General features: G+C 36.8%; 1 long non-coding RNA gene across 2 annotated transcripts; it reads left to right on the top strand.

Annotated features, from left to right (window-relative positions):
• Positions 1 to 8,212: 8,212 nt before the first annotated feature.
• Positions 8,213 to 13,408, top strand: LOC311073436. Of its 2 annotated transcripts, XR_014604139.1 has the most exons (4): positions 8,213 to 8,394; positions 12,409 to 12,465; positions 12,680 to 13,191; positions 13,339 to 13,408. It is a non-coding gene; the product is annotated as an uncharacterized lncRNA (long non-coding RNA). The 2 variants fall into 2 exon arrangements; XR_014604140.1 differs by lacking the exon at positions 13,339 to 13,408 and having other exon boundaries at positions 12,680 to 13,304.
• The last annotated feature ends 1 nt before the right edge of the window (position 13,409 follows it).

Raw genomic sequence — 13,409 nt, forward strand, 5'->3', positions numbered from 1 at the left:
CCAATTGTCATAATGAAACTTTGCCAGCACTTTACAAGATTAATTATTTAAAACTTACCAGTTCTGCTCCCTCATTCTTGTCCTCCAAGCGATTCTCTAAAGCTTCAAGCTCTTCTTCAGTGTTTGCCAGCTTCACTTCATAACATGTTCCAGCAGATGAGGTTGCAACGTGAATTGTATCCTTGATTTCGACAAGGAGCTGAAGAACTCTCTTCTTGAATTCTAGCCAAAAAAAAGAAGCGATTGATTATTATTTTTATAATGTATTGAGTACGCTCTACACCACAAAATCCAAGTTTTTTCATTTGCCCAATAAAAATGCACTGCAAAAACTCAAAATTTTACCAAGAATATTTATGATATTTCTAGTCAAATGTCTATTTTCTATTCAAAATAAATCTCATACACTTAAAATAAGACACATAAAAAGTAACTTGTATTTAGACAATTTTCACTTGTTTCATGCAAATTTTCACAAAATAAATAGAAAAATCTGCCAGTGGAGCAATTTTTATTTAATTTTTGCTTGTAATAATAAAAATAATAAAAACTTACATGTGTTACATGTGCTCATGTGAAAAATCAGGTTAGTTTGAAGAATCAGCAAAGTGTCATATTGAACTGCTGAGTTCTGGTCACTAGACTCCACCAATGCGCGTAATTGTGCATTTTGTCGTCTCCATTTTTTGTGATACATCTGGGAGTGTAAAATATAAAAACTAAATATTTTTAAGCCTACATTTTTTATAAAGAAAATCATTCAATTTGATGAGCTATGCTCATCATTTTTTAAATAATATCTTCCACATCAACTTGTATTTAAATTTTACAAAAATGTAAATGATTTTTGTTTTAAGGGTTAAATTACTTTCCGATTCAAATAGATGGTTGGGTTAGGTATGGGGACAACTCGTTGAAGGAGACTTTCAAGTCGTGTTCTTCCAAATCTCTGGAAAAGAGAAGGAAGAAGAATGTGAAATCTCAACCTTATTTTTAAAGTTTGTGGATGGAAAGTGTGTCAATGTGCCGCGTTCGACCAACAGAGACATCCCTAACACTAGCACACAACGGCGGTTCGCGGTTAAACTAGTCTGCACGCACACACGCACGCACGCACGCGCACACACACACACAGACAGACAGAGAACGGCGGTTGGCGGTTAGCTAGCACACAACGGCGGTTCGCGGTTAAACTAGTCTCTGCCCATACACACAATATTGGTAACACTTTAGTGGCGGAGCCAGAGGGGGGTCCGGGGTGGCACTGGACACCCCTGACATGCGATTGGCCACCCCGGGTGCCACCCCAAAATTGTATTTGCTACTGGCAGTTGCTGATTTAAAAAAAAAAAATTACGTTCGCCGGCAGGGCGGCGCGCGCGCAGTTTTCAAACGGACGAGCAGAGGACGAGAGATAGTTGCAAGATACCGAACTTCACTGAATAAGAAAACATCATATTTGAAGTAAGTTTTTAAGGTTTAGCATCAGGGTGGTTTGCTCCGAATAGCCTACATTAGGCCTAATACACGCATATGCAGTAGGCTACCTTGCCGTGTGTACGTTACAGTATACAAATGTTCTAGCTAATGTGAGGATAGGAGATCAAAACGCAGGCAAAGAAGAGCAGAAACAAGCGATATCATAATGCGATCATAGGACTATGAAGCTTTATGGGTGTAGGGTGTTGATGGACTCGATCTACTGTGTTTTGATCATCATTCTGAATCTGATCTAGATGTAGTCTTTGATAAAAATGCGATTTTCTCAGCTTTTTGCTCATGTTGCTTTTTATGAAACTTGCCAACATTCAAGTGTTGATAAAAAAAGACGCACAAAGCTAGAATAAAACAATTTTTTGTCTGTTCATTCTTTTGGTATGTTCAGATATTCATACAACAAAATATTCTGGGGTGCCATGAAATTGTGAAAATTACCAAAAACACCATTTTTTTTTTTTTTAATAGGCTACTGCGAGAAAGAGTTAAGATAAAATTTTTGGTAATTGGATGATGATTAGAATATAAATATGATTGGAATCATATTTTAAATTTGTCATATTTTTGAACAGGGTCAATTAAACATGAAAAGAAAGGGAGAGATATCAGAGTACTTTTTAAATAAGCACAAACATAGTCCAGTCATTTTATGAAAAAAGGTTAAACAAATTGCAACAGAAGCAAACTCAAATAATTTTGTATCCTCAATATGTCCTGAGTAAGGAAAAAAAGTCTAGAAGAATCCCATTAGGGGAAAGTTTCAAAAACTGTTTCTGGGGATTCACTTTTTATTTTACCTTTTGTCCTTTGCATTCTCCTTACCATTGTCTCCTGTTCTTCCCTCAGACTCGTCCCCCAGAAACAGTCCCACAGACCCAGTCCCAAACCCAATCTCTTGCTTCTGTTGAGTTTGCTTCTGTTGCAATTTGTTCAAGGTTGACCCCCATTTTGGCTTAAAATGACTAACAGGCAGATCACTGCAAACAGACCCCAGCCCTTGCATCACCACTGGCTAGTCAGAGTCAGTGTGGTCAGACTTCAGGACCAGCAACAGGTCAGAGCATCTACCAGACACAGGCAGTCAATCACATACCCAATTCAGGAATTTAAGTTGAGATGATTTTGCCAGATTAAAAGGATAGTTCACCCAAAAATGAACACAAAAAAAATAATTATATTTAGAAAGAATAATTATAAATTATTATAAAGAAAGAATTATGTTGTATTAAATCTTCCTAGGATAAGATTTTATATTGATGGGCAATACAATTGTTTACATTTTTCAAGTACAATTAAAAAAACAGTTTTTTTTTGTAAATGTGAGTTTTTTTGTAAATAAACGCAGCAGTACATAACAGACACATGCTACGGTATCTTATCTCCTTGGTGCTTAAGCTTTGTTTTCTGCAAATATTTTGGATGTTCAACACTTATAGACACAAACAGAGTGACCCAATTCCTTCCATAAGCTTTTCCACTGTGTGTGTGTGTGTGTGTACTGTGTACCCCCGAAAGTAGCAGTGGCCACCCCCTGGCCACCCCATGTATAAAACTCTAGTTCCGCCACTGTAACACTTTAAAATACGGATCCTTCGTTAATGAATAACTACACAGGAACAAATGAGTAACACAATATTAACAATCTAGTAACTACAATTAACTAACAAGTAACTCTGATTAACAAATTAGTAAGTAATAGCACACAGATTTAAGTGGTAGTTCACTATTAACTAATCAATAACTACTATTTTTTAATACTTCACAGAGAACTACTGATTTTTTTTTACAGATTTAAGTGGTAGTTCACTAATAACTAATCAATAACTACTATTTTTCAATACTTCCCAGAGAAATAATGAAAAAAATTCACAATTCATGCAAAACTAATTAATAACTAATGCAGGACAAATTACTAGCACTAGATTAACATTACTGCTAGATACTGTACACTAATTATCAATATGTAGTAGCGTAGCAGACTTATGATTTGGGAAAGCTGTCAATAATTAGCCTATGCACTGCTGTCTTTTAGAGAACTATTCATAAACTAAATAATTTTTAAGAATTGTTTTTATAAATGCACTTGTCTGGAACACTTACCCTGTGGCCGATTTTCCGGCATTCCTCTGGACTGGCTTTGAATAACTAGACTCATCATGGTGAGTACTGGAACATACTGAGTCATCAACCAATACGTATTAATATATGGGCCAGAGTCAGGCACACACAACATTTGTTTAGGAATTTTCTAGTTATAAAATGTGACTTCAAAAACTTTGCTTACCGTTTGAGCTGTTACCCCCAAATTCATTCCTAACCGGTCCAGGGGCCTCATTTATAACCGTTGCGTACGCACAAAACAGGCCCTGAAAGAGGCGTACGCCACTTTCGACGCATAAGTTGTGATTTATAAAAACAAACTTGACGGGAAAATCTGCGCACCTGCACGCAAACTCTGAGCCATGCGTACGAACGTTTTGGAGATGGAGCAGTTTGGCGACACCGATGGTGAGCTGGAGATTAGTGTATTTTTGGTCACTTTTAGACAGAAAATCTAAAGAAAATTAAACATCTACAGAAAGATAATACAAATATAATTTCACTCACCAAGCCTGTCACTTGAAGCAAATATCCATCCCTTCTTAAATGTCCGCGCCAGCGAGCGCGTTGGGCCGTTTAGTGAAACTGACGCAGTTTAAATGATATAAACATTTAGATTAAATATGCCATTCAAATATTTAAACACTTAAACATGAAATCATACTGAGAAGTTACAACATTTTTTATATTCAATCAATAGAAATATTTGTTGTGGATGCGATGCTTTTGAACACTTTTCCAGTGGCGTGCTGTGTTTTAATGTTTTAACCACAGAGATAATTGCTTATCATGATACCAGATTGTCTGAGAAAATAGTTTAGTGCAAATAATGCACAAGGTCTATCCGTTTCCATTAAAAATAGAAATCAATTAAAAATACAATTCGGCCAGTGGAAAAGATTGAGAAAAACATTTCTCTGAAATGTAGTTTACACTATTTGATTTATGTATTCAAAAACAAGGCAAGGATAGGCAACTACTTGATTTTTATTAATGTAATGTGTCTTGTACCTTTATCAAGTGGATGAATAATTATATGCAAATTATATGCAGATGAGGATATGCATAGTAAAACTAGTTGTTGTAAGCTCCATATATGGTTATTTCGGGGAGGAGACGCATGTGCGCACAATCTTCCGCTGACTGGGATTTATAAAGTGAATTCTGCGCAGGTTCTGGCGTACGAACGGTTTTATAAGTCTGAATATTTTTTTGCGTACGCCATTTTTGGCTTTCGGGCGCACGTACACTTTAAGTAAGGATCCTACGCACAGTTTTATAAATGAGGCCCCAGGTCAGAATCTGCCTGACGATGACGACACAGACCCACTTCGCGCATGCGCAATCGGGTGTTGTCTGGAACCGTCAGAGCCAATAGAATCACAGTTGTGTGATGGACAACCGCCGTCCTCCAATCAAGCTCTTGTATTGAACGATATTCCAAAATGATCAATCAGACTAGAGTTGCTCACAAAGTATGCAGGGAGATGTAGAAAGCGTCTCAATTCTCTATTGGCTGATGTGTATTTATTTTTATTTATTTATTTATTTTTTATTCCTTATGAAAACGTGAATTGTATCTAAATGATTTTTGTATTACAAGATCAATTTCTTTTTTCGGCAAATTGTAACAAATGTGTTATGCAATAAAAAAAAATAAAAAAAAATAAAAAGATGTAACGTTAGAAAGCGCTTTTATCACGACTCAACAAACGTTTAATTCAGAGTTGATCTTTCAACGTTGTATCATTATTCATGCATCAACACTTTTTCAACAGTTAATTGATCAGCATTGTTTGGATGTTGGAACAACGTTATTTTTCTACTGATATATTTCAACAAAATGTTTAAAAGTCATGGTTGTAAAAATAATGTTGATTTGACGTACAACTCAAATTTTATTTATATTTCTATGTTGAATCCATAGTGAGTTACCAAACACCGTTTCAACCATTTGGTGTTCAACGTTGTTTTGACGTTGAATTAATGTTTTTTCATAAACTGACATTATTTCAACCACATTTAAACGTTTAAGGTCAGTCGAATGCCAGCTGGGAGAGAGAGGAGATGTGGTCAACATTAACAGGGCGAAGGCCAGGCGTGCGACTCTCTTCCAGGGAATTTTCAAGCCGCAACGACAACTTGGCCTGACGAAAGCAAATGAATAAAGCTTGTTACGGGGAGCAATAATCACGGGCATGTTCAGATTTCTGTGAGAGAAAACACTCCAGCTGGTCAAGAAAGAATTCCCGGGAGAGGATTCCCGCCCTTACGGACGTCAGCGATTATGTAACATTTTGTGTCATCAAGAAATAAAAAGAAAAGGAAAAAGAAAGAGTGTCGTCAAGAAAACTGATGCTCATTTGGAGACAAATTGTTATTGAGATTTGATGGAGAATGCGGGAATGTGTTTGGATGGCGACCACACCAGAGGACTCTTATGGGTTTGATTCAAACCGTTTGAAAACTTTTAAATAATTTTTCAGAAAAGTTTCATTTGGTGTAACAAAGTAAAAAGGACTCACGTTTACCATCTCTTGAATCTTAAATTTAATCTTAAAGTAAATTTAAATATATAACACGAACACACATTAAATACACAAACATATTCCACTGTATTCCATATATATTTTAAAAGAATATTTATTTGCATGACTTTTCCTACAGAAATAACCACAATCCTTAATATTTTAAGTTAGAAACCCTGAGCCAGTAAATAATCCAGATTTTACTAAATTAAAGTAACAATCTGATTACATTCAGATTCACCGGTGTCTCACAAGAACAAAACAATATAAACTATGACCTGTGACAATATAGGAATAAGACCCCTGAATGAATTCTGCACACCTAAACAATGATAAAATAAAATGATTTTATCGCATAAAAAAAGTTTTCAAACAATGAAAGGGTTTTATTCGAGTTGTGGCCACGCCACTACCTGAACCTCACAGCGATTGGCTGCCGCCCACATTTTTACTTCAACATTTTGATGCTCTCAGCCGCTCTTAACGCTTTCTCCAGGCCGCTGTCAATCCCACAATCCACTGTGCGAGCGTGAAGCTCATTTTCCATAGGAATGAATTGAAAAACGGTCACTCTATTCCGGCGCCAGTGAAAACGCACTGTTAAAGCCCAATTTATACTTCTGCATCGAACTCACGCCGTAGCTAAGTCGTAGCACGCGTACCCTTCGACGTACCTTGACGTGCACCTCTCCAAAAATGTAACGTCAATTCTACGCGGACGCAAGCACTGTGATTGGTCATTTAAGTAGGAATTTGCGAGTTCGGGAGTTTGCCGTTAGGGCGAAAATGGTTCGCACAGTTATTCACTCATGTACAAGTTGGTCACGCGAACTCACCACATTGACCAACAAAAGGGTGAAAGTGAGTGGCTAAAATCACATTTAAAAAAAAATCGTTTTCACATTAAAAAAAAATCACATTAAAAAAAAAGAATGTTTTTTAATCACATTGAAAAAACATTCTAAAATCGCTCCCTATCCCCTACTTTACTATTCCCTACATTAGTCAATTAATTTAGTACACTTGAATGTGTGAACAATGCGGACGCCATCTTCTGCCTACACAGGAATTCAGCGCGACCCTCACAGTGTTCCCATACAAAAATGTAATATATGGCCATATATGTACTTATATTTTAACATGACATATATCTATACATATATTTGACTTATCTGAGAACACAATATATGACTGCAACATATATCTCTACATATATTTGACTTATCTGAGAACACAATATATGCCTGCAACATATATCTATACATATATTTGACTTATCTGAGAACACAATATATGCCTGCAACATCTATACATATATTTGACTTATCTGAGAACACAATATATGACTGCAACATATATCTATACATATATTCGACTTATCTGAGAACACAATATATGACTGCAACATATATCTATACATATATTTGACTTATCTGAGAACACAATATATGCCTGCAACATATATCTATACATATATTTGACTTATCTGAGAACACAATATATGACTGCAACATATATCTATACATATATTTGACTTATCTGAGAACACAATATATGACTGCAACATATATCTCTACATATATTTGACTTATCTGAGAACACAATATATGACTGCAACATATATCTATACATATATTTGACCTATCTGAGAACACAATATATGCCTGCAACATATATGAACATTTATGTGTCCAAACATGTGAAGAAAATATTTGAGTTCATCCATATATGATACCACATATCTGCATATATTACAGTATAGTATTGGTTTCTCGCATATATGGACAACATTAATTATAAATATGTGACATACATATTTGTTTTCAACATATTTAATAAATGTATGTAAACATACACTGTAACCCTTTACTGTAAATTTACAACGAATTTCTTACAGAATTGTACTGTATTTCCATAATACAGTATTAAGCTGTATCTTTTACAGAACAGCTGTAAATATACAGCACATTTCTGTTTTCGTCCTGATAAATTCGTTACCATCATACTGACTGAAAAGGCATTGCATTGTGGGATTGATTTCTTGGGCTTCGACCAGCTGTCTCGTGGGTTCACCCTAACAGCTTCTATCGTGTTTCGGTGAGGAGTCAGGACCTTATACTGTATATGGTCAGGACTTGCGCAGTTATCACATTGGTGGATGGGCTGGGCTGGACTGGACGAGAGATGGCAGAAGGAAGTGACGGTTCTGGAAGTGAGTCAGGAGAGATGGATGTAGGTGGCGGGAGTTATGGAAATTGGAATACAGCAGGTAGGACAAATAAACGCAAAAAGAGCGTAAAATCAGATGGGTGTGATAGTGACGGGAGAGGAAATGTAACAGAAAGGAAGAGAGAGGATTTCAACATAATAGTAAAACTTGCGCAAGAGGGGGCTTCATTCGGCGATTGGAATCCAATACAGCTAACTAAATCCATAAGTAAAGAAATCGGGGGAGGTAAGGAGTGCTAAAATATTGCGAGATGGATCATTAATAATTATATGTAAGGATGGAGAACAACAAGGAAAAGCAATTAAAATTAATAAAATAAATGGCAAGAAAGTGCATTGTTCTCTGATGAATGACAGAAAATGGGTCAGAGGAGTAATTACAGGGATTCCGGTAAATGTAACAGCAGAGGATATAAAAGGAAATGTAACAAATGCAAAAGTGAGTGAAGCCAGACGCCTTAAAGCAAACAGAAATGGGATTAGAAGTGATAGTCTTTCTGTACTAGTCACATTTGATGAGAAAAGACTCCCGGAAAAGATTCTTATTGGATATATGTGTTATGAAGTGAGGCCCTATGTTCCCCCACCTCTTAGATGTTTTAAATGCCAGAGGTTCGGACATGTAGCATCCGTGTGCAAGGGAAAGCAAACATGTGGTAGATGCGGTGGAAACCACGAGTATGGCAAATGTGCAGAGGGAACGAAGTTAAAATGCTGTAATTGTGGAGGAGAACATAGCTCAGCTTACCGTGGTTGCGAGGTTAGTAAAAGAGCGGAAGAGGTGCACCGAATCAAGACTACTCAGGGAATAAGCTACGCAGAGGCAGCAAGGAAGGTTTCAGGAGACGCGCAGGTGATAAGGCAAAGAGACACTAGAAATCAAGACGTAGTGAAATGTGGAGGATGTAATAGGTTGAAGGAGGAAACTTTGATTGTGAACAAGAATGATTTTGTATTCTTTATGGCAGATGTAGTCAACTGTTCAGCACAGACAAAAAGCCGAAATGAGAGGATAAAGATTATTGTCAAATCAGCTGAGAAGTACCTTGATGTGAGAGGGCTGCTCTGGGAAACAGTTAAAGACATTCTTAATGAAGATAATCAGCCATCTCAGACAAGTGTTGGATCATCTTAATGGTGTTAATTCTACTCCAGTGGAATGCGAGAAGCTTAATTTCAAATGGCCAAGAGTTTAAAAAGTATATTGATAAGTTGGAAGAGAAACCTGATGTTATTTGTATACAGGAGACATGGTTAAAGTCACAGTTGGATTTTATTATAAAGGGATATATTGCTGTTAGGAGAGATAGAGAATCTGGCAGAGGGGGAGGTGTGGTGACATTCATACAAAATGGAATGAGTTATAAGGTAATACGTATAAGCACAGAGCATGAATCAATTACAGTTAAGGTATGGACTAATAGAGGTAATATTGACATAATCAATTATTATAATCCGTGTGGGGAATTAAGTCTAGAATCACTAGAGGAGGTTGTAGGGGTATTAGATGATAATGTGATATTGTGTGGGGATTTCAATTCACATAATTCACTTTGGGGTAGCAGTAGGACAGATTTAAATGGTTTAGTGGTTGAGGAATTTATAGATAATCACTGTTTGGTATGTATTAATAATGGGGAAGGAACACGATATAATAGTATGCAAAACACAGAGGCAGCGCTGGATTTAACACTGGTGTCTAGTGAAATAGCAGGTTTAAGCACATGGAATGTGATCAAATACACCACAATAGGAAGTGATCATTATCCTGTGGTAACGAAAATTGGCATAGAAGGTTATTATGAAAAGGGAAAGAAAATTCCTAGATGGAAATTGGGAGATGCTAACTGGGAAGTTTTCCAAAAGATTAGTGCTAATAGATTTTGTAAACTTAAGGAGGAGAATCTGACAGATGTAAATATAATTAATAGTAAAATAGTTAAGGAAATTATTCAGTCTGCTGAGGAAACTATTCCTAAGAGTAAAGGAACTAAACGGATTAAGAGTGTACCCTGGTGGAATGATAACTGTAGTAAAGCCATAAAGGCCAGGAATAAAGCATTTAGAGAGCTCAAGAAACTTCATTCTCAGGATGCATTGATCCAGTATAAAAGGGCTCAGGCATTAGTGAGGAAGACAATAAGAATACAAAAAAGAACCTTTTGGAGGAAATATTGTAACACTATTGGAAGGGAAGTACAGCTGTCAGATGTGTGGGGCATGATTAAAAGAATGGGGGGGATTAGAAGAAATTATGAAATACCAGTGTTGGACAATGGTAACAAATTGGCGGTCAATAATTTAGAAAAGGCAGAACTTCTTGCACAAACATTTGAAAGGGTTCATAGTTCATGTAATCTCACAGATGAGGCTAGGCAGTGTAGAGAGAGAATCATAATGGAGAATCCCAATATAACAGAGAAAAGGGAGATGACAGGAGAGCCGTTGGATCTACCGTTTAATATGTTTGAGTTAAGAAGAGCAATTATGGGTGCTCGTCAGACCACTCCAGGGAAAGATGGTGTATGCTATGGAATGCTGGGACACATGCCAGATAGTGCACTGGACATGGTGTTGGGTTTGTTTAATAAAGTTTGGGATATTGGCCAACTTCCGTTAGATTGGAAACAAGCAATAATAGTGCCCATTCTAAAACCTGGAAAAGATCAGTCAGATCCTTCTAGCTACAGACCAATTGCATTAACGTCACACTTATGCAAAATTATGGAAAAAATGGTCACAGAACGTTTAACGTATTATTTAGAGAGTAAAGCTCTTCTGTACCCATATCAAAGTGGGTTTCGTAGGGGTCGGAATACAATGGACTCAGTATTGTGCTTAGAATCAGACATCAGGAAAGCACAGACTAACAAAGAAATATTGATAGCTGTGTTTTTTGATGTTGAAAAAGCATATGATATGCTCTGGAAGGAAGGATTACTTATTAAGTTGAAGTCATTGGGTATTGGAGGTAGAACATATAATTGGGTTATGAACTTTTTGTTTGACAGGGAAATCCAAGTAAGAGTTGGCTCAGAATACTCCAGTGTATATAAGGTGGAGAATGGCACTCCGCAAGGTAGTGTGTGTAGCCCACTGCTATTCAACGTAATGATAAATGATATCTTCTCTCAGCTTGAACAAAGCGTAGGGAAATCCTTGTACGCAGATGATGGGGCTCTGTGGGTAAGAGACCGTAATGTATTGCATGTCAGTAAGAAAATGCAAGCTGCAATAGTTGATGTGGAAAAATGGGCAAACAAATGGGGATTCAAATTGTCTGTAGAAAAAACAAAGGTGATTTGCTTTTCAAGGAGGCATAAAGTCACGCCGATTTCCATGAAGTTGTATGAACAACCACTTGAGCTAGTTAAGACAGTTAGATTTCTTGGAGTTTGGTTTGATGAGAAGCTCACATGGAATACTCATTTAGACAAAGTCAAAAATAAATGTAAAAAGGTCATAAATATACTTCGCTGTTTGTCAGGACAAGAGTGGGGAGCAAGTAGAGTAGCCCTACAAAATATATACTGGGCATTAATGAGGTCGGTTTTTGACTATGGATGTATTGCGTACATGTCAGCAGCAGAATCAAATCTTAAGAAGTTGGATGTAATACAAGCTCAGGCTTTGAGAATTTGTAGTGGATCTTTTAAAACTTCTCCTGTATCAGCAATGCAGGTTGAAATGGGAGAAATGCCGTTAGGAATCAGGCGAGTAAAATTAATGATGGCATATTGGGTAAATATCCAGGGGCATTGTGAGTCTCATCCTGCCAAGAGTCTTTTAATAGATTGCTGGGAACACAATAAGACAAATTTCATAAGTTTTGGGTGGATTGGTGATGCAAAGGCAGAAGTCATAGGATTAAGACAATTAGATTACAGCTCTACAGTGATACAGTCTTCAATTCCTCCCTGGTTATTCTCAACACCACGTGTAGACCTAGACATACAGCAGGAATTGAAGGATATGTCAAAGAAACTTCCTGAAAGCAGAATAGTACAGAATTAGTTTGATTTGCATTTTGCAAATTCCATGTTTATATTCACAGATGGTTCCAAAGATCCTGATACAGGGCGTGCAGGTGCAGCAGTTTACATCCCAGCAAGTGAGTCATATATTAAGAAAAGAATATCGGATCATGTGTCAGTATATACCACAGAATTGATTGCAATATTATTGGCCCTGCAGTGGATAGAAGAGAGGGAAACAAATAATACTGTTATTGCATCTGATAGTTTGTCTGCACTTATGAGTATTAAATCTGGTAAATCATTATTTAGATCCAATATCATCAATGACATATTTCTTATGTTATACAGGATGGAGCTAAAGGGTCTATCCACATGCTTTCTTTGGGTTCCTGCTCATGTCGGTGTGGAGGGGAATGAGCAGGTGGATATGCTGGCCAAAGGATCACTCAAAACTAAACATGTAGACTTAAAAACCCCATTAAATAAAGAAAAAGCCAAATCAATTATCAGGAAGTATGCACAGTCTGTTTGGCAGGGGTATTGGGATAACAGTGAAACTGGAAGGCATTTATATAATGTACAGAGACAGGTTGGTGCTGGGAGGATGGTGGGCTGGAAATGGAGGGAAGAAAGTTTAATAACTCGTTTGAGAATAGGTCATACAGGTCTAAACCTTTCATTGTATAAAATAGGTAAGCACCCAACTGGGAAATGTACATATTGTAATCAACCAGAAACAGTGGAACATGTTCTTCTTCAGTGTAGGAAATACAATATTAATAGGGAGCACCTCTTTCAGTCACTACGGAAGGCAAAACATCATGACGTCTCATTGTCAGGTCTCTTGGGGAAAACAGCAGGTCAGATATACTGTTATATAATTAGGTTTCTTAAAGAAACTGAATTAATTAAAAGAATCTGAGTCTATTAAGGATTTTTTTTTTCTTTTTTTTTTTTTTTTTTTCTTTTCTTTTTTTTTCTGCTTAATCTCTCGTTCCACACTCCAGTCCAGTTGGTGGCGGTAATGCACCGTTAAATGGTTTGCCAACCGCCATTAAACACAAGAAGAAGAAGAAGA

Source organism: Abramis brama (genome assembly GCF_963993115.1).
Source record: "Abramis brama genome assembly, chromosome: 22".
Classification (NCBI taxonomy): Eukaryota; Metazoa; Chordata; class Actinopteri; order Cypriniformes; family Leuciscidae; genus Abramis; species Abramis brama.